At 37.1% G+C, this 27578-nt stretch overlaps 1 long non-coding RNA gene across 7 annotated transcripts in view; it reads right to left on the reverse strand.

The window, feature by feature from the left end:
- Positions 1-27578, reverse strand: part of LOC140911428 (uncharacterized) — a 162416-nt gene that overhangs the window by 69193 nt on the left and 65645 nt on the right. For all 7 annotated transcript variants that reach the window (XR_012158944.1, XR_012158945.1, XR_012158947.1 and 4 more), the window contains one exon: positions 26129-26233. This is a non-coding gene — a long non-coding RNA (uncharacterized lncRNA). The remainder of the gene's footprint in view (positions 1-26128; positions 26234-27578) is intronic.

Below are 27578 nucleotides of genomic sequence, written 5' to 3' on the forward strand. Positions count from 1 at the left end.
TCCCCACCCCTGCACATTAATTTCTGTGCTCTTCAAAAGATATTGTCCAGGTTTCTTGAACTTGCCAGTCCTATGATGCCTGTGTGTTGGGAACTCTGTAAGGGCTGTGTGGAAGCAATTCATACATAATTAATGCATAATCCAATGCATTAGCAAGCCACAGGCTGTAAAATTGCTATCTACTGCCACTATTCCACACAATGGGCTGGACCTGCAATCACTCCTTCCCCTTACATATTCACCTACAACCAACTCAGTATTGGCCTGTTCAGAGCTGGCACAGAGCCACTCCTCCATTATGCTCTAGACAGAACATGGCCACTCCGCCCACATCAGCATGGCAATGTCACTGCATCCAGCAGATCCCATGCATCTTAAATTTTGTTGAGGGCCTCCACAACTGAGCGAATTTCATCAAGAGAAAACTGCTAAAGTGTATGTGTACATACAGTCCATGCATGGACACAAGCAGATACACTCCCAGGGCCAGATCTTGTAAGGTACTGAACTTTGGGAGTTCGGGAGCTCAGCATTTCACAGAAGGTGCTAAGCAACTCACATACTCATTCCCATACTGGGCCAAATTCAGCTCAGCTCACTCACACAGTCACACTAGAGTCAATGAGATTACTTCTGTGAATAAGGTGCATAAGATCTAAATCATCATCACAATAATACTTAGCACTTATATAGAGACTCTCAAAATGGCACATAGATATTAACAGATTAAGGGCTTTAACACCCTTGTGAAGCAGGTAAGATATTATCCCATTCATTTTTTGTGGAATTGCATCTGTTTAAAGTAGTATTTGAGACATACCAAATTTCACACAGAAATCTGTTGCAGAGCTGGGAACAAAACCCAGAGTACAAACTCACAATCCCATGCCTTAGTTTCCTTGTTCCTATCCCAAAGAAATTTTATTTTTATCCTAAAATTATAATTATTTATACTGGAAAAAACTTATTACACAAAACATCTGACATCTCAAGAAACTCCTTCTGATTACAAGTTTAAAATATTTAATACATTGTACAAGATACTAGGGCTCAAAGTTCTGTTCACTTTCAGTTTAATCATGCAAGTGCTTAACTGTAACTTCGCATATACAGGACAATGCTCATGCCTAAAAATTTAAGCACGTTCTTAAGTGTTTTGCTGGAATGGGGCCCAACTGCTCAACATCTTGCAGAATCAAGACTTTAGCACCTGACTCAGCTTCTACTGAAGCCAGTGGAAAGACTCTCACTGATTTCATTAGGATTTGGATCATGCCTTTAGTGTACAGTTCAGCAACCCTTACACTGAGAGGCATTTACTCGCACAAGTAGTTCCCCTGAAGACTATTAATGTAAGCGTTACACAAGTGAGTAAGAGTGGATTATTCAAGACCCTATTAAATGGTTGGCTGCAATACCATTTTATGCCTTTTTATTGCTTTGCTATTTTATTGGAAAAGAGGCATGCGCAAACACAGATGAATCTTATAAATTAGTGTTAATTTTTGCCAATTTTTTCAGGCTCTGTAAATATGGGATCATTGTTATATATCATGCCTGACTTTTGTAGCAAATCATCAAATTTTTATGGTGGTAGTACTGTACTGGTACATGAAAAACACTGTACAGTAGCTTATTATGCAAGTTCTTTGAAGGTACATGCAGAAATATATCCCTTCTATTTTTTCAACATATTTTCTGAATTTTTAACACAAATTGGGCCAGATCCTACTCCCACTGAAGCAAGTGGTAAAATTCCCACCGACTTCAATGAGATTAGGATGTGGCTCACTGTCATCTCATTTATTTTGAAGACATTTTTATAACCTCCTTAAAAGGTTTTTCAGTTCTTCAGAGAGATAGCTTTGCCTATTTAATTTAATTTTCTGCAAAAATTACTTAAAATGTAAACATTACAAAAAGAGTGCTGTAATCTGCTCCCTGGAATTTGAGGGCGGCAGTACCACTCATTTACCAGCAACACCCTGTTTAAAAAAAATGACTACGGTGTCTTAATATCCTCTCTCTAAATAGATCTTCATTAATCATATATCTAAATATATGATGTACATATGTGATAACAGTACTGGACTGTAACAGTACTGTAAGCATTATTTCTATGTGCTTTTAGCATGTTATGTCCTCAGAACATGAATCTAATATACTATGTGTTGGATGAACAGTACTTTTAAGGTAGTATTAATCTATTTTATAATTGTATGTTTAAACCACAAAGACTTTAAGAGGTAAGTATTTACTGATGCAGTGCACTTTGTTTAATTTTGATACATAAACGATTACATAGCTATAATTCAGCTGATATCTTTATTTAAGTAATTAGTAACAATGTCAGATACATCTTTTTCTTGGTGTAAAAAACAAACAAACATGGCCTCATTTTACTTGCTAACTGCACCAATACTGATTTTAATACTATTGTACAGTGACACTGACATTTGGAAACATCATGTGAAACTCTGTTGCCCTTAATTGAAAACTGAACAAATAAACATTTTTTAAAAAGTCATATACATCTTCATTACCAAACCAGCAGCTTCACAATATAACTCCCGTGATCACAACAGTGGGCTGTTGACTGGTAACTGCAATACCAAATAATGTCATTTAAATAATTACTAAAAGCATGCTTTCATTGCTCAAGGTCTTTCTGGGTCTATGAAAGTATTTTGGAGATAAAGATGATTCACTTCAATAGGCCTTCAATCATAAAAACCTTTTGGAAATGATAGTACTTTCTGTGGTTAACAGAAAGACAAAATTTTCTTATAGAAGTTATAATAAGAATAATGATGTCAAATAATAATATCCCAAAATTGGTAATGTAAACATAAACATACATTTATTGAAAACTTAGGGGCTAGAGTCCTTGTGATATGGGGCCTTATTTTTGCAAATCACTTGCTTCATCTATAATAAGCACTTCTTCCTCGTCTTGTCAGGGATGCAGCAGTGAGTCAGTATATGAAAATAAACACACACAAAACCTGCTTTTGCCTAAAAAACATTTTAGGCTTTTAGGGTCTTATATTTTTATATGTTTACATCAAACTATGCATATGATTGATAGATATAAATATATTTAAATGTCAGTTTATTTTATTTAATAGTTTTCATAGCAGAAAGAAGTTGCTTACTGGAAACAATTCTTAAGTGTCCCTTACACAAATTTTTCTGAGACACAGCCTGTCATTATGCAAATAGAAGAAAAGAAAGTGTTTTGCTTATGGAACTTATACATAAATTGTGCAAAAATTTATAAGAATCAAATGTTTCTCAGAACAAGGTAATGTGCACATTCTTCTGCATCATTGTCTTCTAGAAACATTGTCTTCATTAAACATGCATCTAAGGTTTTAAAGCTATAGATCTATTATGGATCTTTCTTGTACAGGTCTTACATGCACACTGTGCAACATAGTAAACAGATTATTCAATGAAAATTATCTTGATTTCTTTACAGTATTAGATTTAAAATATACCCTACCAACATTTGTGGTTGACAGGCAGTTAAATGTATCATTAACCAATATACATTTTACAGTGCATCTACATACAATTCACCTTTATACTCATTGTATGACTGCTTACAACAATAAAAAATTGTAGCATTATGCTCATCAAACTTTCCGGTTACTTTAGTGTAAACCTATATATAGTGTAAAACTATATATTTCCTTTTTCTCAAATGCAATTAACAGAAGACCAAATCCTGAAGTCCTTTCTGAAAGCCTGATCTTGAGGGCGATTGAGTGCAGGTTTCTGTCTGTTACGCCTGTCCCAGCTAAACTCCAGTTGCAAGCAATGAAGTTTTCTATGATTAAAGACTGAGGCCCTGATTCTTCATACCTTCCTATCACTGAATACCCATGGGTTTCAGTGAGAGTTCTACATGCAAAAGGATTGCAGGATTGGACCCTGATTAAGGGCATCATAAATTTAGCTCACGGAGGTAAAACAGAATCAGGAGGCCAGATTATGAGCCCCTTGCTCACAATGAATAGTATTTTATCCCACAAGTAGTACTACTGAAATCAGTGGGACTACTCATGAAGTAAGTTTCTGTTCAATGTGAGTAAGGGGCTCATAATCTGGCCCTATAGTAATCTGGAGCCATCAAAATGTAAACATTTAGCCTTGAAGAACTGATTGTCTTTAATATGACTGTGAGATTACTTTCCAGAAGCATACAATTTTATTAGTAAAATATGTAACTAAACACTTCAGTTGGAATGAGGTACCATATTATTAATATCAACATTTTTAAAGTATATGTTTATGGACTCAGACAGTTATTTACAAAACTGTTTCAAATGGAATTTTTGACAAAGCAATTTGCTAGTTTATAATTATGTGGCAATGGCATGATCTAAAAAAAGTATTTACAGAAACAACGCCTCATCAACGTAACTTTCCTCTTTTTAAAAAAAAAAAGGAATGAGTTCTGTAAAGCAACCCATCTATTGCAGGTTTTATAAGGACAAATGAATGCAAGTGTTAACAAGGCCTAATCTTCTCTTTTGTATTTGTTTCTTCATTAAGCTCTAACTATGCTTTTGCCTCTGTATATTGAAGATTTGATGAGAAGATAGTATGACAGGCTTGGCTTCTCCCAAAGCAGCTGGCACTGCTGATGCCAAAAGCCAGAGCCTGTTGTAGTGGGATCATGAGAGATTCGTTCAGAGCACAGTTTGCCTGTCAGTTTCCCATCCGCCTCAGAGTGTTCAGCTCCATCTCTGAATCCCCTTAATGAGAAGTGGAGGACAATACCAGTATTGTTGTTTCTATTCGGAATCTTGTGGAAAGAACAATCGCTGTTTACCCAAGCATTTGTACTACCCAAACTCTGTCGATAATTACTTCTAGAGCCCCTGATTAACTCTGCTCTTCGCTTCAGCACAAAAAACTATTGAGCTAGACACAGGCCAACCTTTCTATCTTTCATAGCCTTTTAACAATTTATTGAATATTGCTCGGGCCTCATCTTTTTCACAGAAACAACAATGTACCTACATAATTCGCACTCAGTTCATCTGCATCATGTGTAAAAATAAGAAGTCTCTGCATTGGTCTGGTACTGGAAATGCAACAAACAAAGCAGTTTTGAAAAATACTCCTTTGCTTTTCTCATTGCTGGTTCTGTCTACAACTGTCAATAGTAAAAAAAAAAAAAACCTTCAAATTAGCACTGGCATGTCTCAGCAGTTTATCCTTGTTAACATTTTATGACAAAATATGTAGTAGAAATTTTCTATTTATGTAATTATTCTATGAGTACTACTATGGGTTTTGTTTTATTTTTATAAACTAAACCAAATGGAACTGTTGCTGTGTCTGTTTCTAGGATGCTGGTAATAATTTTAATCTGTCAAATCATTCAGTTTTTCTTCACCCCTCTCCATCTCTCCACATACAGTCTGCTGCTAGTGCTATGCAAAATACCATCATGAATATGCGTAATTATGGAGATTCATGGTAATTTTTCAGAGTTATCCAATGTGACGTTTATAGGACAGCAGCATACCTCAATTTAAATGAGAGTGACAAATATCTTATCCTTTTTATTTCTATAGTATTTTTAATATTTCCTTGATCTCTCTTGGGAGCAGTGAGAACTAGTAGGAATTTGAATTTAAAAAAAAATCAAATACAAAGCATACTACTTTTTAAAGCTCCATTTTTGATAGGGTCTTTTATATATATATATATATATATTTATATATATTTCACAACCTGTCATACACAAGAAGGAAGGATGATTTACTTACTTAAAAAAATTAAAGCTCTACTTTTGTTGATATTTTACATTATGTTACCTAAGGCTACAAAGCTACAGTAGTAAAATTTTCAACATATGTTTGGTTTTCTAAAATGAATCTGATGTGTCTAATTGCTGCAATATTCTGAGTGCCCACCTGACAGAATGATTTAGCAAGCATCCCCTACCATTGTATTTTAAGAATAGCTTTGTGGAACAATAACATTAAATTATCTACTGGCAACTGTGGCATACTGGAATTTTGTTCTGTTTCTATTGAACCTCCTAGAGTTTTGTATATGATTTTTAATTCAGAGATTAATTAGGACCTAGTCTAACAGTTTCATGCTTAGATTACCAATTATGATTAATCTTTGCTCTTCTATAGATTTGTTGTGAATTAACTTATAGGGCCAGATCCTCAGCTGGTATAAATCATCACAGCTCCATTGACTTCATTTGATATCAGTGAAATTATTCACACGGTAAGGTACAGTGCAATGCAATGGTGGCTGAATCAGACCTCAAAGTATTAATGGATAATACTATACATTAGTATGCTACAGTAGCATTGAGGAGCCTAGCTTTCTAAAAAACACAGAATCATAGAAATGTATACTTGTCTATTACACTGCTAATACTGTATCATTGTATATTGCTTTAAAATTAATTACTTTGCAAAAAGTACACGATCTTTAGACAAGCACACACCTTAATAAAATGTTCACATTTAAAAACATGCAAATCAATACTGTATAAGGCCTTTCGTCCAGAAAAAGATGATTCAGTGCTATATCTTTAAGTTGAAAAAAATAGCATTTTGAAGGCCAAGATAAAGGATTTGAATGTTTTGAATAAAGCTTATTAATTTTTCAGTAAATGAAAGGGTGCAGTTCATTACATAATAAAGCATAGTATGCCATTGCAGCTACACTTCAACTGAAAGATTTTTCCATCCTTTGTCTTACTCCTCATGTCCTATAGATTTAAAATACAGCATTTCCAAAAGGTATATAAACCCAATCCTGCTCTCACATGAACACATCTAAGTTAATGTGGTAGAGGTGTGGCTCCCTTAAAGTTCTTCTTGGATTCTGTCATCACTCTATTAAATTACAGTGTTAAAAATAGAAATTGGACAGAAGGTAATGAAATATTTGAATATGAGAAAAACCTCAATGGTATATAAAGTAGGCATTATCAGTGTAATATTTTATATACATTTGTTTTATATGTGATATATAGATATCACTATATAAATTGAATGTCACACATTACAGAATGACCCTAAAACTGTGCTCTTACTTTAGAAAGGAATATGTAGAGTAATGTACATGTCTCAATGTGTTATATCCATACAAAATAATATTTCTCAGTAAAGCTATATTTTTAAATAGTAAAATAATTCACAGTCTGTCATACTATCCATCAAAATGAAACATTGGTGCAGCTGTCCTAACAATTTGTTTTCACAAATTATAAATATCAAAATGTGTAAATATGTCACAGGTTTCCCAGTTTACTTTGAACATATATTTAGAATAAAACAGTCGTGCATGGACTTGCTGACATTTACACTGTTCAGTTCTATGTTAGGAAGGGGTCCAAACATGGGAGGTGCTGAGTATTCTCAACCCATGTTGGTTTTACATTGAGGTGCTCAGTGCCTTACAGGAACAACCCAAAAAGCACATATTCTGGGAAAGATTATCAGCTGCTGTAAATTGTCAGAACTCCACTGAAATCAGTGGAGCTATTACAATTTACACCAGCTGAGGATTTGCCCCTATATGTTTTCAATGTATATTGGAACCTTACTGCATATCAATATTTGTGGAATCATCCATTTAAATTGGGCCTATTTTAACCATTTATTTTCAGTTCTCAGACTGGCCTATGTTTTAAATATTATTCAGTAGGCACTCAAAATTGACAAATGTTTCCACTGGCTATACTTACAAAGTCATTGGTCCTCCAGAATGCTGAGCATCTCACACAAGGTGCTGAGTACCCTGTTTCAAAGTAATTGGGAAGGATATGTGGAGCACAGCATCCTGAACAATTGTGCCCAAATATTTTAATATATTTCTTCAGACTGGTGACATGTCAAATCATTTTACATTTGTTGATTAAAAGTAAAGGCTTCGTTTAGTTAACATTTTATTAAAATATAGGGCTACGAGTTTTTATCACTACCAATGGTTAAGACTAGAATGCCAAACATTACTGAAATATTTTATGCATCTATTAAGTGATGAAAATGAATGAGTAACATGGTATAATATCAGTACATATGGCACTTATGTAGTAATCGTTCACATTTTACATATTGTATATAAAAATTACTAATTGATGTATACAGTATGAAGAAAAAATAATCTACAGAAAAACATGGGACAAGTGTAAAATTGAACATGTCCATATATTTATTTATAGCTTTTGTTCCAAAAATTGTTTTAATTTGGGTTTAAAACCAACTGTCTATTTTTTCTTTATGGAAAATAAACTTCCAGAATTAAATGGACACATTTTATAAATGCCACATAGTGGATGTGATAGATATTATTCTTTGAAATTGCTAAGGAGCAAAATACAATAATTTGGTGGAGAACATATGTCTAAAAATTATATAAGAGAAATTCATATGAAATATAGGAAAGATATTTATTTACTGTTACTGCTAAGCCAGCATTTATTTATCTTAGAAGATTTTTCATCTATGAGTAGAAAACAAACTTTCCTTCAAGAGGTCTGTGAACTGAATAATAAATGTCAGGTCTAAATCCTGTATGAAAATCAGTTCAGTTTAATCCTGGATATTCTTCAGCATGCAAATGAATACTAGAGGTTTCCCTTGGCCCGCTGTCATATAGGCAGCCAATTTACAGACACTGGCACACTGTATGTGTTATGGGTTCTCCTTCTGCCCCTCCCCCTCCATCCTAAGACTTGGTCTCAGCTGCCTGCCTTTCACAGAAAACCACAAACCAAGGAAACATATCAGTAATAGCGCCCTGTAAATTAACTTGACATTTGATGCAGAAAAAAACTAAAAGCTTACAAAAGACATTGAAAACAAAAGCCACTCAGGACACACACTACATATCTTGTGGATTTAAGAGATCTGGAAGGTGGTTATTGTATTGTAACCAATACTTACAGCCTTCATCTTTGTTAAGACAATTCAGTCACTCTTTGTTTAAGCCACAGTATTCATCAAACAAACAAAAACTTCCTATATTTCTACAAAACATCCCCCATAAATCCAAATAATACAAAAATATGGCAATTAAGGGTTTTCTTTTACATTAAAATTATGCATTACATTTGTATTATTAAAAGGGAAGTTAGAACTGTCAATATTCATTTACCAAGTAAAAAAGACAAGCTAACAATGCTAAAATACAAATAATATAATGCTAGTGCGCTATGATTGGCATGTACTGTGTTAAATGTGTGATACACAAATATTGTTTCTTAAAAATATGGTTACTCTAAAAATTTCATTCCCCCCACCCATTCAAGCTACAAATCTTTTTTTGTAAAAACTATTTGGTTCAGAGATGAACTATTGATGAAATATTAACTGATTCTTTGATATTACTCATAATGTGTGGATAGAGGGAGGCATAGCATATTTAAGCTATTAGACATGCAGGAATGTTGTTATGCTTTATTGTGTCTGCCTGTCCCCACCTCTCTCTCTTTCTCTCTCTCTCTCTCTCTCTCTCTCTCTGCAGAGCTGGCAATACTGCATCTTACAAATGTCTGGCCTTGTGGTTTACAAGCATAGAAACTGTACTGGTAAAATGCATAATCCTAGCATCTCTGCTTCTTGATATTCATGGATTTATTTACAAGTCCCTGTGTTCTACTTTTTGCCTGTTTCTATGGTTTATATTACTGTCATGCCTATATTCTTGTGGGAATTTCAAATAAGAATCAAGATATAACTGGCAAATATTAGTAATGTAGGCTGCATTTCCATAATTTAGCCGTTTTTTAAAAGGAACAATTTTAAGAGGTGTGTAGACTTATGGATAAATGAAGAATATTTTGATTGGCTTTTAAGTCTTCAACTACTTAAGGTTCAGTTTGTGTAAAATGGCTGTAATAAAGTGAATTTATGTATATATATATGCTTGTGTATATGTAAATGCATTTGGAAAGAAGAAGTTCATAAATCCCTGTCAATTTTGCTGATTAAGCTCAGTACTCTCACACTGACAACATTAAGATATTTCACAAAAGAGTTAACAAGCTGAAGAAAGGGTTATTCATTTTAGTTTTTCATGTGGTATCAACTAAAGAAAGGTTTTAAACAGTTCAAAAGAAACCATTTGTATTCAGCTAAATTTAAATGTAAGAAAGCTTTTCAATAGTACATTTTACAAGTACCACATGGATATTTCTGAAGGAACTTCCTTGTTTAATCGTAAGGGAGTGATACATTTTATCAGTGATCTGTTTTCTAAATATTTATAGAATAAAGGCCTGATCCTGCAAATGCTTACATATGAATAACTTTACTCATGTGATTTGTCCCAGTTGATCTCAAGTGAACTATTCATATAAGTAAAGTTTCTCCCATGTGTGTTTGTGGAACGAGACTCTAAAATCAAAAAACGGATATTAATATAGATTCCACATATATTGTTCTTTTTCCAGAGATTCACACTTAAAAATTAATTAACTGCTTTTTAGGGATAGATATTAGTTTAACCAGAATACAGTAATATACAAAAATAGAAGGTATACTTAGCATGTATCAGTACATACATTATTTTTGTATTCCTTTTGATTCTAAGTTGTATCTATTCACTATATATGAATTCATCATATATAAAATACTCAAGCCACTAGGATGGGCAGTTAAAACACATGCCATGCAGTATATATTATTAAATGAAATTCACATCCTTTAAAAAAAAAAAAGTTAATTCACAGACAGGAGCTAAACCATTCAGTTTAACATGACTGTCAAGTGGTTTTGTGCATTTGTTTGTTTTGTAAAGTACCTTTGCAAGGCACTGTCATCAGTAGTAAAGTAATTTACAGCGGAGAATATTTTTAGAAGATGTTCATTTAAGAGTCCATAAAAAGGTCATGCAGTAAGATATAAATGTATTTGTAGTTCATATTGTTCTGTGTTTCTATTGTACTCTATGCTTCCATCATGGCTGAGAGATGGGAAGCTGGCATGCAAGCAGTGCAGCAGGGCAACAAAAAAAAAAAAAAAAAAAAGGAAAGGAAAGCTTTTTGAAAACACAAGTAGCAGGCCTTTTTTTCCCCAGGTGCTAATTATAACCATGCCTCTTTTATTTAAAAATAAAGAAATATTTATGGCAGTGAAGGTATATATGAACATTCTTCAATATGCATTCTGTTAAATAATATTAATAATCCTTTTGGCCCAAAAGGGAGATGTTTTCATTCTGGCCTTTCCAGAACCTCAGTCTACCCATTCAAAGAGATGACAGAAAAATGAGCCTGAATATACAGGCATTAAACATTTAAATTTTCTACTCCTTGGTCATTACACTGACTGCCATATTTTACATCTTCCCCTCCCCCACTATACTTTTGCTGATTTTACTTCATTTGCATGGACTCATTATGCATACAGCCTTTGTTCTAGTGATATGGAATACAGTACAGTGACAAAGCAAAACCTACATGCAGAGAGGGATTTGTTCACCTACTGATATTAGCATTTCATTTATCAACATGATTCATTAGTTAAACCAGAGGCATTCTTTCTGCTCGTAAAATAATAATAGATTTACAATTATTTTTAAAAGTGGATGCTATTGTTTAAAGCCCCTCCAAAAATCTTACTATTCCAGTTAGTTTAAACATATATACTAGTGATAAGTAATCAGTAATATTGTATTTATGACAAGTGGGGGTGTCTACTGTTCATCTATCTGTATAGATTTGGATAAAGTGGCCTTATAAAATGTATTTCATATTCTGTATATACAATTCACTGTGGACAGTTAACCTTTAAGTTCAAGGGTTATCTCTTTCCCATGATCTTAAAACAAAGGAATTTGACTCTGTAAGCGTACTGTAAATTTCAGGGTGTTCCATGTTGTGGCGTACCATGTACTTTTTAATTTTATGGAAATTTTGGGGCTGATTCTTCAAAACTTACTCATTGATTTCAGTGGGTCTACTCACAAGAGGAATGATTATTTGCATGAGTAAGATTTCCCAGATCAGGTCCTTGTTTTCTCTATTAACAAAGTATCCAACTGAAAGTGATAATGGGGTCTGAGCCAGCTTCCGTTAAAGACAATGACAAAACTCCAATTGACTTCAATTCGAGCACGATTGGGCCCCTAGCATAGAAACATACACAACAACATTTTTTTCCTTTGTGTTCAGAGGATGATTAGACTGCACGGGGAATGTCAAGTCAGGTCCCTTGATCCTGAAAGGCGCCTGGCACCCTACACTTCAGTGGAATTATTTAAAGAAGTGATCCTCATCTTGCAGGATCAGCCCCTTTTCTTTGATTTGATACAATCTGTGGAGGCATTAGGTTAATCAACTATAGTCGAATTAAACTCCTTTTTGAACACAAAGACTTTTTAGTGGCACTAATGCTATTCTGCTATGGTAAAACACAAACACAAAAAAGCAAGCTGTTTCTGAAAGTAGAATCTCTTTCATAAAGGGGCCAATCCTTCCCCCACCTCCATGGTTTCAGAGGGTCCCTGGCAGAGGAATTGGTTACAATTAATTGATCTGATCTGCCTCACAAAGTGGATCCACAGCCTTTTAAGCTGTAGATTGGCAAAATCCCTCCTTCTCTATGATTACTCCCGTGCAGCTGCCTATTCACAGTTTGGACTGGGTGCTACCATGAGTATTTGGCTCCAAGAGAGTTACATTCATTTAATATTGTCTAATGCAACAATTTATTGTCTGTGCTATTGTGGTTGTTAATTCCTATCTTCAGTTATCTCAAATGTTTCTTGCACTGGTGAAATTTTACCATGTTTCACAACATTTGATTATGCAAATGCATGTGTGAGGTGTACGATGTTGTTATTTAATCCTTATATCCTAGTAGCACCCATGATGTGCTGGGCACTGTTCACATAAACAGGAAGTTACAGTCCCCACCCCAAAGAGTTCACAATGTAAGAATATGCACATTTGGGCTCCAGTTCTGCAACTGATAGCACACAAGAAGAATGCTGCCCCTGCCATTAGCCTCTTTTACTTCAATGAGCTTTGTGCGAGTGCACCAGCCCCATGATGTGCAATCAGTTGTAGGACTGGAATCTTATTCTCTATGCCAATAATTTATACCAGTTAATAATATTTAGAGATTCAATCCTAAAGGCATGTATAATAAATAAATAATAATCATCATCCTACTTTGCTGTAAGTGTGCATGGGTGATAGAAAGATAAATAAAAGATGATGGGCCAGATTCTTGACTAGCGGTAAATCAAATTGAAGTCAATGATGAAGCTAAAATCAATTTACGCCAGCTGAGATCTGACCCAAGAGCAATATCTCTGCCCCAAGGAGCTTACAATCAAAGTCCCAGGCTGTGCGTGGGACTTAAAGAGTTTGAAAAACCTGGCATAAGAAGTCTCTCCCAAACCTTGTGTAGCCCACATAAACAAGCAGATTTGAAGTCCTTTCACTCAGGAGAGCCCAAAGACTGCTGCTCCCTGCCAGGAGCATACGACACTCCAAAGAGAGGGGAAAAGAGGCATGGCTCCACCTCCTCATGTACTGGCTAGTGGGCCTACCCAGCTATGTGGGGTAGGTGGAATAATCAGCACCTCATAAAGTGGGCATCTTCTGCCTCTGTGCACCCAGAATGCCTCCTTGTGCTAGCCACATGGCCGTGTGCTTTCACACTCAGGGTTGCTGGAACAATTTGTATAGTGGGGGGTTCTGAGAGCCATTAAACCAAACTGTAAACACTGTATATAATGGAAACCACTTCAAGTTGGGAGGTGCAGCAGCACCCTCAGCACACCTAGTTCCAGCACTTATGTCCACACTTCGCAAGACACAGACATGGGTAAGACCAAAGACAGATGTAACAAGATGTTTTGCATGATAAGGAATGTAGGATCAGATTATCAGGATTGAGTTTCAAGGTCAGATTCTGCTCTCAGTTAAATGGTTTTTTAATCTGAAGCAAATCAATGGATCAGTGTACATGCAAGTATATTATAAGAGTGTAACTGAGGACAGAGCCTTGCCTGTAATGATTTAATTATGATAAGTGCTAAATTTCCTGTTGGGCACCTTACAGTTACATATACATGGGCCAGAACCTCAGCTGGTGAAAACTGGTAAAGCTGTGATTTCAATACCACTATGCAATTGACATCACTTAGGATCTGACCCATATATTTAATTTTAAAGTTATAACATTGCAATTATTCATCATTATGACCTGTCTTCGAAATTTGCAAAGAACCATTCTAGAGTGCCTAATTCAACCTAAAACTCACTCTGCAGGCCTTGTACACCCAGTGGGCTGGGACTCAACTCAGTTAGATGAGTTTTCTAACCAGTGTAATTCCATGGAGTTACACCAATATCAAACTGGTGAAACAGAGTAGGGACTTGGGCACCAGGACTTTGAGGTCAGCTCCTATTCCGTGATGGAAGTACAACTTTTGTAATGTCTACCGAATGCTGCCTGCGGCCTTTCACAGACATCCTGCACCCAGGACCAGTCTGCGACTTTAGGGTAAACAAGCTCTTGGGACTTACACTGGGTGGGTGGGTTTCCACAATGAGTTATTTCCCGGATGAAAGATCAGTCAGTTGAGGAAGTGTTTTAAAGAATCTGTGGCCATGAGTCTTCAGGCTTTTCCTAGCTGATTGTTTTTGTTTTGAAGATGAGCCAGAGAGATGTAGAAAGGGGCCAGAAACCCAAAGATTAATCCACCCATACACTCCACCTCAGTCCCAGCAGCATACCTGTGGTCAGGAAGAGTATACTGCAAAAGAATGGCAGTTGTGGGATTTAGGGGTGGGTATCTCAGCTGTAGTAAACTATTTTCTTGGGGAGTCTCTCGTGTACAGGAAATGTTAGTTCTGCTTACATTGTCCAGCACAATGAGATCCTTCTATTGCAATACATATAATCAATAAATAATGGTAATAGTGATTCAAGGGAGCATGCAGAGCTGTGTCATCCTCCATTTCAGGGTTTTATAGGTAAGTCGGCTAGAGTAAGTTATGAAGCCTGCTGTGCCCAGTGTGGGGAGGTAGAGCTGGGTAAATAATTTTATAATTAATCATTTGCTTTATTTCACCTCTTTCTGTTCACTTTTCGTTCAATTGTGTGCAAACTGATCATGACTTTTAAAAAATATATTTGTTATTCATAATTATTTGCTGAATAATTTCTTCACGTAATTCTCTTATCTATAGCTTTATTGGTGATCTTAGTTGAAGTATAACCTGATTTGATTGGGCACATAGGTGACATGGTGTTTCTGTTCTCTGATTGGCTTAACATAACTCTTCAAATCAGGCTCTTGGTGCAAATACTGATGAGCAGGAATTGGAAATTATCTCTCCATGAATATTCTGTAATATTTGCTTAAAAGTTGCTGTTTTAATGACCACTCCTGCCAGTAAACATGTCCACTAGAACATTCACAGAAAGCAAACATAAAAGAGGGGCAAACACAATTAAAGTTCGTAGTTTAGAAATGTGAACAAACATTCTCAGAAAATGATGTGCAGTATTCACCAAGCTCTACTGCAAGGACTAGGTGGGTAGTCCAGAGAACTGAGTGTCCTCTGTGTGAGCATGGTCCTCTCCTATGCAACTCTGCAATTTGAAAACAAGGAGCTGGGTTTGTTTATTTGCTGTTGGCTTTCAGATCAGGTCAACCTTATTATTGAATTGATTGGCCTATAGTGAAGCCAATACCTTTGGCTTGTGCAGCTCTGAGGCTGCAAGTTATTTCATCCTATTTTATTTGGTGACATTTAAGTTTACATTGTCAACATCTAACCTCTATTTATGCATGTGCAAAATTCCATGCAGACACATATGCTTCCACACTTTATTAGTGCAATTACCAGAATGTCTATTTCAATATTTCTAAAATATGCACAACTGTTAGTATTCCTCACAAAATGCATTGAAACAAATCAGTTTTGTAGGTGCAAATTATACTATTTATGTGCAAGCAGGTGCTAGATTTTTTTTTAATTGCAGCAGCTGGTGTTTGCATCTGCAAAATGCTGGTATTTCTATGTATATGCACAAATATAGGCCTGGCTGCAAACTTGGACTTTAAACTACCGACTCATTTTCATTCTTCAGAAGTTCACATTGGAGAGGGTTGAGTTGTCAGTAATAAGGATTGTGCTATGTTAGTGTGGACACCAGGTGGATTCATATACGGCATGCACCAATAAATTACTTCCTAAGTCATTAGTTTTTATTTTTTATAAAGTGCCTTGAACAAGATACATAAGCAAAACTAAAATATAAAATATCACAAACAAAAGATTTATAATAAAAATATTTTAGCACAAACGCAAAGCTAACATTTAGAACAGTAGCTGCAATTATAGGGCCCAATTTTGCAGCCCTCCCTAAGGCAAACCTCTCACTAAAGTCAATGGATATTTTGGCCGACCTAAGCAAACAATAGCGGTCATATTCTGCCCTCTCTTCTACACGCAGAACTCCCATTGAGGCTAATGGCAGTCTTGTGCAGCATCCAAGGGCAAAATTTGGCCCAATAAAAGTTTAACAGTGTTGACTTATAAAAACCCTGGGGGTTATTTTTGGAAGTGCAATAAAAGCATGATTAAATTACCTCAAGCTAATAAAACATGGTATGCAATTGTTCAAGGTATAGATTTTGTTTAATACATAATTTCCCTATGATCATCACTTTTATGGTTTTGTGCATTTAATTTTGAGTTTAGAATGTTAAACCAGGAAGGGCTTGAATCTTAAAACTGTGCACACAATTGTGTGCATGATGATCAATTGTGTCCCAGAGGTACTGGCCTGCACTGGGAGCTGAGGAGAGCTGTACAGGCACAAGATGAATTTCAGAAAAGGGAGGAAGAATCTTTCCCAAATTCCCCAGTATGACACTCAACCCTATAATGCCTGCCCACATCTCAGGTAAAATGTCAAACATTTATGAGTGATTCTCCAGCATTGTACCCTTAAGCAAGGAAGGTGCACTTAGTTGATCCACAGGAACTGGTCTAATTTCTTCTAACTAGTTCTGTATTTCTGTTCAGTTCACAACGCTTCCTTGCCAAGACCTCAGGAAGCAGGCAACTATTTATTTTACAAATAAAGTCAATCAGAGCTTATGCAAGCTCACTTGATGAAGAGCTGGAAATAGAACCCCAATCTCATCTACTGGGATACATTGCCTTTCAAACTGGTAATGTCAAATCTGTGTTCTTCACTATCCGATCCGTAACTGCTGCTCTAACTTCTAGACTAAACTTTACCCTCAGAACTAGAAATATAACGTGCAACCCTGATATCCAACCTTTCACAAAGATATGGAACACATTGACAAACTGTGTGTCATGTCTCTCTCTAGGAGTTGATCCCCAGAGGAAAACACACTACCTCTGCTATTAGTTGCTCCTTTAGCTCAAGTAGAAGAGGCTTTGCTGTATTTCTGAAGGTCCTTTGTTCAAACTTGGCTGATCCCACACGTGAGAAAAAAATAGTATTTGATCATATAATTAAATACTGTACCCTAATGCATACAAACGGGCCAAATTAAGTTGTACAGGTAACCTTAATTCTTGCATTTCCAAATTTGAGAGCTTGACTTTTTACATGCTTCTTTTAGTATAATTTGTTGTATCTTTTATTTTCCATAAAATTGGAATTATTTCAGGGTCCTGCCACTAACTTAGGAGGCAGTTCTGGGGTCCTCTCTCTGCTATATAATAGCTAGCTAGCTAGATGTAAAGCAAGTGAGATAGGTGCTCCTCCTAAATTAGTATTAGGGACCTTGAATAATTATAATTGTTTTTAGATTGCAAAACACTGCACATAGAAGTGATTTTGGATTTGTACTCACATTTGTTTTATTGTTTGTCTGCATTTTGGTTAATAGGAGCTCTCTCTTTAAGAGCAGGAATACTAATTGTAGATGGGTGGGACACAATTGTAGAGTATGCTTGAAGAAGCCTGAGAACAGTACATGTGATAGGTTTGCCCGTGTATTCAGAGAAAGGAAGACTCTGCTTATGTAAGCGCCAAAGAGGTCACAACTCAGTTTAATGCTCTTATTTCAAGAAAGCCACACCTATTTTTGAAGGTGTAACATTAGAGATCTGTAGGCCACCAGTCTGAATTCACCCTAGCTTAGTATGGATTACAAGTTGTTCGCAACCTATAGATGCTTGGTAGCTTTATATGATATGAGTTTAGTGGGTCTCAATTCCAGATCCTGTGTCATAAATTCACTACCATACTTTGCACTAACTGGCAGATTCAGAAGATAGGTCAAGAACTGCATGGGCCATGGAGAATTAAATACCCATTTTATCTCCATAGAAATTCCCACAGAGATCAAAGTTGAGGCATGCTGATAATGCAGCGTGTATGGAAATCTCAGCCTCCTGTTAAACAGAGGACTTCAGACGCTGCAGCTTTGAAACCAATACTTTCACCAGCACTAAATCCTCAACAAAGAGTAAACTGAAATGTGTAGTTGTATGCAAATTATTATCAAACATTAAAAGTTGAAGCTTCACAAAGTTTAATAATAGACTCCCTATTGTGTGGCTAGCTAGCTCTGCTGACCAGTGCAGAGATCAGGGCAAGACTATGCCCCTTCTGCCTCCTACATTCTTTCAGGGGTCTTGTACCTTCAGGAGTCTTCAGAGGTTCTAAGGAATAGTCCGTGCACTCAGTTGGCTGCAGGGACCATAACTGTGCCAGGCTGGTGTGTTAGGGCACAAAAGTGGAGAGAAGGCTTCTTGTGCTCTCCCTTTGCACATCTTGGAGCAGTCCGGCATAATCTGGCTCATAAATTGCATATGCCAGTACCATGATTATATACACAAAGTTTCTGTGTATACAAATGGTCAATTAAATTACACATTTATGTGCCAAATAACTGATTTTTCACTTTTAATTATAGTAATGGCAAGTACAGATCAGGCATGCAATTTTGCATACATTTTTGTGTGCATAACTGCACACATTAGAGAGACAAGGTGGGTGAGGTAATATCTTTTATTGGACCAACGTCCATCGGTGAGCGAGACAAGCTTTCGATTCACTCAGAGCTCCTTTTCTGCTCTTGACCTGAAGAAGAGCTCTCTGTAAGCTCAAAACCTTCTCTCTCACCAACAGAAGTTGGTCCAATAAAAGATGTTAAGTCAGCCACATTGTGTCTCTAATATCCTGTGACCAACACTGCATAATTGCACACATCATTTTTAAAAATGAGCCTATAAACCAACTGCAATTGAAGATTTTAAATATTTTAGTACTGGTAATTGTAATCGCTTTATAATTATTTTTATTTTATTTTATTAATTCTATTAATACTATTGAAATCAGCAAACAAACTTTTGCATAGTTATATGCCTTATCTGTCTTTGAAACCTCCAAAACCCATGAGGTTTCCCCATCACTCGGTATCTGCCTAGCGGTATATTGTTTTGATAAAACTTTCCTATTTCATTCTTATGATTTTGATTCTGTGTTTGTATTATTGGAATGGTTTTCACCCTCCTCTATATTTCAAAGATGGGCCCAAACCGAAATCCTAGTTCCAGACTCCTCCCAAAGGATGTTCAGATTTGGATCTTAAATTCACAGCTGTAGCATCCCTATGTCATACAAACTTGACTGAAAACTTCAAGTCTGAACTTCAAGAAAATTTGGGTCTACATATGAACTTTGTGATTCAGGCCCATTTCTTCTATAGTTGTTCATTTTAGTAGAGAGGGATAAAACTCAGAAAGGTCAGTCTTGGGAGAGAATTCATTCTAAAGTAAAGAGTGTGTTTTGCACCACTATGGAAATCTGAAAGGAGCCTGACACGGACAGAAACTTGGTAAAATTTTAGACTCATTCATTGTAACTAAGATGTTTTTAAGAATTTCACTAGTATGTATTAAGCTTTCCTTAGCCATCATTCTCGGTGTTTAAACAAATAATCACTTATATTTTCTGTACATATTTCTGTGATGTACCTTAAAAGAAATACATCTTTTGCTTTCTATAGTTTGGAGGCAATTGGACCACTTTGTTTGGACCACTTATTTCTACAGAGAGAGTTATTATTTACCTGCCTTCAGTTCCAGAAAAAAGTATCAAGGAAAAGTGGAAAGTAACTGTTGATTTGGTGGTCTGAAAGCCAGGATGCTAGGTCAGAGAGCAGCAACCTCATAGTAATTGTCATTTTTCAACCTAGGGATAGGCTGTATACCAAAAGGTTACCTCTGGGTGGTGACAAGACAGTTTCATTGAGCTTGAGCCTCTAGGACTAACAATACAGCTGGGCCTCATAACAAGGTTTTGAAAGGACCGAGGAAGAGATGGGAGCCAGATGCCAGTAGGGTGGTCTCAGTGGGAAGGGTGGGACATAAAAAAAGAGGAGGTATCTTAATGAGAGATAACCGGACAGACATTTGACCAGCAGAGGAGGCTATGAATATGAGAGGGGCACATAATTCAATAACCAAATAAAACCAATCCCAAGGAAAGGAATTTGACTGAAATTAAAACTAAATTTGCCAATCACAAAGAGTTTCATTACCATGAACAGGAGTTTACACAGTTATTCCCATTAATGTTAACAGGAGTAACACATTAAGACTACAGTAAGAGACAGATTGTAAATGTCCCTAGTGTGCAAGTGCAGATGTGCTCCAGGGCTGGAGCACCCAAGGTAAAAAAAAAATGGTGGGTGCTTAGCACCCACCAGCAGCCCTTCTATCAGCGCGTCCCCTCCCTCCCTCCCAGTGCCTACCACCTGCTGCGGATCAGCTGTTTCAAAGCATTTGGAGTTGCTGGGGGGAGGGCAGAGAAGCGAGGGTGCAGTGCGCTCAGGGGAGGGGATGGAACTGGGCAGGGAAGAGGTGAAATGGGGCAGGAAGAGGTGGGGCAGGGTGGGACATTAGAGAAGGAGTGGAGTGGGGGTAGGGCCTGGGTGGAGCACCCCCTGGCACATAGAAACTCGGCAGCTGTGGGAAGTACAAAGGGTAGGATCCACTAAGTGACTAAAGCATTATGATACAGAATGCCTTTTAGGTGCCTAGAAAAATCCCAGGAACAACACTGCAATCCACAAACCTTGAGTTAGGCACTTAGGCTCCTACACAATGAATGGAGAATTAGGCACCTTGAGCTACTATCCACAAAAGCTAGCATGTTAGGCAGGGAGCTACCTAAGCTAGCCACTGGAAGATGCCAATGAGAGGGATCTGTGCTAAGCACTGCCCCTCTTTTGTAGATAGGTGCCAAAGTCCAGGGAGGTGCCGGTCTCTGCTTAGTGATCCACAAACTGGGGGCATTCAGCTGCCTAAGTTGATGCAAGGCCTGAAACAAAAGAGCGGGAGTAGGCAGAAAGGGAAGAGGTCTTTACTTATAAACTTTAGCTTAGGTAATAGGGTACTGTGACCCTAATAACATCACAGTACAAGAAGGCAAGGGGTTCACTGGTATCTTGTAGTGAGTTTCAGCTGGTCTGATCAATTCAGTGTACCCCAACTCAGTAATGTCATAACCTGTTTCTAAAAGGTGTCATGTAAGATATCAGTAAAAAGCTAATAACATACTGATCATTAATATTATTGTATGGTGCATGGGCAGAAGACAAATTCAAAATTACAGATATATTGGGAATTATCTTGTTCAAGCATCTGCCAGATAGGACTGAAGTTACCCCACCTAGACAAAGGGATGTGGTTCTGCCTCCTTGATGGTACTTCCAACATACATTAAGAGACAGTGGGAATACTTTTACATGAAAAACCATCAAGCTAACAAGGGGAGGAGATAACCACTCAGTATCATGGCAAGAGTAAGCGATTGCAGGAACAGATACATTCATTTGCATTTTAGCAAACACCAGTATGGAGAGAAATCGGCATAGAAACTCCTTCTCCAGCAAACTCCATGCCTCCTTTCTCACAGCTTGAAGGAACTTTACTGTGGGGGTGAGGGGGTAAAGCACCAGAAGAATCCATTTCAAAGGTTAATTGGACTATAAAATCAAGTGTCAAAGAACCCCAAATTAAGATGGCAATAGAACCAAGCACTTCAGACTTTGTGGAAGATCCTGAACAGAGGGTTCGTCAGCCATTTGCTGGAAGATAGATTGGTAAAGAAACTACCTTAAACAAAGGCTTGTTGTGTTAAGTCTTAGCCATTAGGACGTGTTTTTTTCACTTTTATTTGCTTATAACCATTTCTAACACTATCTTTTATACTTGAACTCACTTAATATCCTAAATCCTTTTGTAAATAAATTTGTTTTACTTTTAACGTAAACCAACCCAGTGATGTGTTTGAATTAAAGTGACCTAGTTAATGCCAAAGTGATAACCTGAGCATTTTGTCTCTTTAGAGGAGAAAAACTTAATTATTCCTCTGAATGGTCCAGGAGAGGGCTGGACATTGTCAAGCAATTCAGGACTGGCATAGGCGCTGACTCTGTGGGTGCTCTGGGGCTGAAGCATATACGGAAAAAAAATAGTGGGTGCTCAGCACCCACTGGCAGCTCCTCGATCAGTTCCTACTCCCTGCCCACACTTCCCAACTGCTGGTGATCAGCTGTTCAATGGCGGGCAGGAGCCACTAGGGGGGAAGGGGAGGGGTGAGAGCCAGGCACGCTCAGGGGAAGGAATGGAACAGGGTGGGAACAGGAGGGCAGGGATGGGGTTTGAAGGAAGAGGTAGAGTGGGAGTCAAGCACCCCCTGGCAATTCAGAAAAATGGCATGTCTGGGGTGCTAATTGCCAGGTATAACCAATGCTGGCATTAACTAGAGCATTGCTGGGATGTAACAAGCTGGCTGCTGGAATCAGAGTTGCTGGTTCAGAGATGCTTGTCACACAGACACTCAGGGCATGCTTGTCTGTGGGCTGTCAGCATCCAACCTGTGAGCCACAGCAGCAGAGCATTGAAGGCACTCAGGGTTACAGGGCAGGTGGTGACACAGGTCCTCACTGGTCTGGGATGCAATCCAGAATGACAGGTACTCACACAGGATGTAGGAAATCCCTAGTTCAAGTATCCCCTCCTCATGAGGGGGAGAGGGGATTTGAACAGGGATATGACGCCTCTCAGGTAAGTGCCCTAACCACTACACTAAAGATTATAAGGGAGCTCCTCCTCCTCTCCCCTCCCCTCCCCCAGATATTTTGTGTGAGGGGCTCAATCCAATAGGTGGACTCTGAGCTCACCTACCATATCAGGCGCCCAGACACTACTTAGGTGGCTGAACACTTATCTTCCCCAGTTCATGAAAAGGATGCAGTACACGTTCTGAGGCAGAAACATAGGTTCCTTGGGAGCTTTTCCTGTAAAAACTTAAGTGCCAAGTGAGGTTAGTTGTTCACAGGATTAGGTGGCAGCCAAGTCAGAGTTTTGTGGTGCCTAAAAATGGGACTCAGGCACATGAGTACCTTAGAGGATCACATCCAAAAGCCTTTGTCCCACTTACATAGCTAGTGCTTTCAAATTTCTTCAAAAGTCTGTACAAACACTGAATCAAATCCAGCTTGCCTTACTCATGCGAGTAGCCCCTCTGCTGTAACCGAGAGCAAAATTTGACACAAGTAGACTACTTATAGGAATACGGCAAACAGGATTTTGTTGATTAGTTCGTTAATCCTCATAATACCCCTGGGAGTTAGGTCATTTAATTTTGAAAAAAGTTAAATTTTCTTAAATATGGGCAACATTTTGGGTGAAATTTAGGACCATTTTCAATCAAAGCTGCACTGACAATTTAAAAAACAAGCAAATTTTACACGTCTCTTTATTTTAGATGTGAAAACACCTCATTCACAAAATTTCATGAAAAAATGACATTTTTCAGACACAAAACTGCCTAAAATTAAATTATGAAAAAAAAAATCCAAACAGCTTGCACACAGATTTGCATGATCCTAGTATAAAACATGGTGGTGATCTGAGTGGAATTCCTTGTGGACAGATGTCCACATCATAATACAAATCACCATTGGCAGTGTCAGCAGAAAAGACCAAGGACTGAATGGGTATGGAGACAACACTCCTTCAAAACCATCCTGAGGAGCAGTGGTGGAGCAATGTAGGGAAGTTTCCATTGCTGTACATGTTCTGGACTTTAATAAAGGACTTCAGTCTTCAAGACATGATTTAGAGCCTCCAAGAAACTAAACTTTACAGGAGACTTTCCTTTCGAAGCTAAGCAACAGCCTCCATTGTTTTAGGCTGCACCGTAAATCATCAGCACCTGAGTTATGCATAATGAACAAAAGACTAAGATGCATAATAGCATCAAAATCAATTTGAGATCTCATTAAAAACTGTAAAGAATAATACTAGTGCTACGATTAAAAGTATTAAAGAGAGTAAGCATCTTTTCGTATTCTAAATTAATAAAATATTGTTTAAGTGAAGTGCTCTGATAGTAATAGATGGGCAGGGCATTGGTGTCACAGAATAATATAATATTAAAGAAGTGCTTCAAAACAATCTAAACATTTAAGTGGATTCTAAAATTACAGCCCACTAAACACTAGAGAGTATATTTCCCTTTTCAATATATGCCTAATTCCCAACAACATTAATGAGCATTACATACTTGGATTGGGCCAAAATCTGTCTCAGTTAAAAGCACCCAACTCCCACAAAAGGACACTTTGTGCATATGTGTACAGCATTTGTCTTTAAGAGAGGATAATACACCTATAAATCTTACTGGTGAGTTCTAACGCACAGGACATTTATTAACTTTAGATATCCATGTATATGCAAGTTAATTTAAAGTGCCTGATAAAGTTGTGGGAAACTCTCTCATTCAAACCAATTTTTAAAATTCATCTAACTGTTCCTAGTTTCATGCCTATTGCATTTTTTGTACTGTGTGCTTTGTATTACTAAGGACCCAGTTTTGATAGCCCTATGTTTATAGAACAAGTCAAACCTGCTGAAGTAAATAGGATTTCTGAAAATTAAGGATTTGCAGTATTGTCTGTAATATGTTTTAGAATGTTTTAAATGTATTATTGTATAGCAATTTGAGCACTTTGGTGGGGTGTTTTATAAATAATAAAATTATTATTTATTTATTACTGTGAAGGGTTTTTTATAAGATGACAAAAGCATAATGGCATAATATCAGTAAAATCATATTGACTATCTCACCAAAATGATTAGCAGAGACTGAGTACTTCATTTTGCACGGCTGACAACTTAACAACCATTCATTATCCTTTACTATTGTCAACACAACCAAGTTTTTAAATACCCAAAGGGGAGAAACAATTAGTGAAAGTTATTATATAATAATTAATATATTTTACAGACCAGACTGCTATCTATAGTGAAGAGGGAGTAGATAATTTAAATTATGTAACCTTAAGGAAGCAGAGTCAGACAGAACAAGGTATACCTCAGACTTCAATGTATTTTCTGCTCCTGTACAGATAACAACTTAAAGAAAAAACATTGTTTTAAATAAATCACACTAGTTTTGATGCATATTGTATGCCAAATCCTGTTTGCTTTACCCACTGGGCCTCATTCTGTTCTCATTTTATACCAAGCTAACTCCATAGGCCTGATTTACACCAGGATAAGGGGGATCAGAATCACGGTCACTGACTCCAAGAGGGCACTCAGGCCCTTGCAGGATTGGAACATCTATGATTAACTGTCCACTTTTTCATTTAAAACTGACTGTGGGTTTGTTTGTTTTTTTAAATGGGATGTGTGATGTTGGAAAGGTTTTCTCTACAAATGAACTGAAAACTAGCATGTGATTGTATTTCATGTTCTACAATAGGTTGATTGGTAAATAACTTGTTAGCGGTTTTCACTGCAACTTCAAGACGCTAGCTTGTTGTGACAGAACTTTTAACTTTAATTGTCAGTAAATTCTGTATATCACCTGACGACATGCAGAAGGTTTTAATATTTCTTCTGATCCCACTGACTAAATACCTGTTAGAAAGGGGTTTGTGTTTCCCATGTGTCACAGAGTGATGACATTCCCAGGTTTACCCAGTTTCCTGGCTCTTTTGGCTTCAGGTGTATGGAACTTCTGTCAGGCCTCACACATTGTCAACACACAGTCAACTGGACACATATCACTTTGGATTTCTTGCCGTTCAGTAATATTACCTTAGATGGGCAGAGAGGAGACCTCATTCTAGTCTAATTCCAGAATAATTCCAAACAGTCAGTTCAGTCATTCTTCTCTACATCAGTCACAAGCCGTCTTCTATTCTGAAACACAGAATTATTAAACTGTATTAGAAAAAGTTGCTTGTTGCAAAGCACGTTCATTTTTCTGAGTAAAAAATAACATTAAAGGACAGAATCCTCTCTCTTTCACTTTATGTGCAATACACTAATGCATATGTGTGTGCTTATCTACTGAGAGAAAATATATCTTTCAGTTTATAGATAGCAGGGCACAAAAATAATGACATATTATTTTATGTTTCAGGTAATTTTCTCTTTAACATAGTTGTTATAACAAATGTATATATATATAGTAGCAAGAGAGCACATGAAGTAGCATTATCAAATGGTCCGAGTGTGGGAATGGGCACCAGGAAACCGTGGATCTTAATCCCAGCTGTGACACTGACTTGCTCCAAGACTTCAGGCAAATCATTCTACCTCTCTTGGGCTCATTACCTCTGTAAAATGGGGAAAACAAGGATGATATACGCCCCGCCACATTCCCTCTTGTGGAGCATATTAAGATAATAAAAAAGGTTATAGTTACACTGAGGTAAGTGCTAGATATTATATTAATAAAGGTTAACACAATAGACTTCTTTAAAAATACATTTACTGTGCACAAAAATCAAATGAGAATATGAAATGCAGTGAAGTGAATAATTAGTAAATAAAAGAATGAACCTGTTAATATAACAGGTTTTTCCTGTCATCAATCCATTTCAAAACTCCCATTTGCAGCCATGGGAGTTCCATATGTGGAACAATGGCATGAAAGATGGCATTAAGCTCCAAGTCTTTCCTACAGCCCCCCATCTAAATAACTTTGCTGGGTGCTGGAGAATTCTGGAGGGGCAAGCAAAATCTGTTTGTCTTAGATTTCTATATGGTGTCTGTTACCATATCATCAAATGAAGTCCCAGAATAGTTGGTATCTAAGCAACTTGAGGTGCTTACATACCTTCAAAAATCTGATATGCCAATGATATACCTGAGATACATTAATGATATCATCATCCTCTGGCCACAAAACCTAAACTCCCTCAGAGACTTCCACCACAACTTTAACCACCACCATCCATCCATCAAACTCTCTTTAGAATACTCCTGCATCAGCTTCCTGGACACCATGATCAACTTCAGCAATGGAACCCTACAGACAGCTATACACAAGAAACCAATAGATCACCACACTTACCTCCACAGATCCAGTAACCACTTCAGGTACACCAAGAAATCTGTTATCTACAACCACACACTCAGATTGCACAGAATATGCTCCAAGGAGAAAGTCCGGGATATATGCCATAACACACTTAAAATCACCTCCACCAACCAAGGACACTCCACCAGAGAAGTAGATCACATAATGGAACAAGCCTCC

This window comes from Lepidochelys kempii, chromosome 5, assembly GCF_965140265.1.
Source record: "Lepidochelys kempii isolate rLepKem1 chromosome 5, rLepKem1.hap2, whole genome shotgun sequence".
NCBI classification, from domain to species: Eukaryota; Metazoa; Chordata; order Testudines; family Cheloniidae; genus Lepidochelys; species Lepidochelys kempii.